We start from the raw sequence: 369 nt of genomic DNA, 5'->3' as shown, positions 1-369 counted from the left end.
TTTTTTTTTTTTTTTATTCTGGGCCAAGGCCTCTGCTGCTGAAAGCAGGTATCTGGTTTGTTTCGGTTCTATAATCAAAACACTGTATCATCTCCAGCTCTGAGATCCCAGCCAGCTGAAAGCTGGTTTCTGGGGTTTTGTTTAGCTTCTATATTTGTTACAATGTTTCAAACTGCCAGCTCAGAGCCCGGCAAGGCAGGCGGGGAACGTTGGAGTTCTCCTTCACTGAATCAAGCAAGCCTCATGTTCGCTTCCAGCTGCCTGGCTGCCGGCCGCCATCTTGGCTGGCAGTTAATTTGCATTGCCCTGATTAGCCAATGGGAAGGGTAGCGGTCGTATGCTAATTACCATGTTTCTCTTTTATTAGAT

This window comes from Myotis lucifugus, unplaced genomic scaffold (assembly GCF_000147115.1).
Source record: "Myotis lucifugus unplaced genomic scaffold, Myoluc2.0 scaffold_1187, whole genome shotgun sequence".
NCBI lineage: Eukaryota > Metazoa > Chordata > Mammalia > Chiroptera > Vespertilionidae > Myotis > Myotis lucifugus.
The sequence above is the reverse complement of the archived record's forward strand: the minus strand, read 5'-3'. Positions refer to the sequence as shown.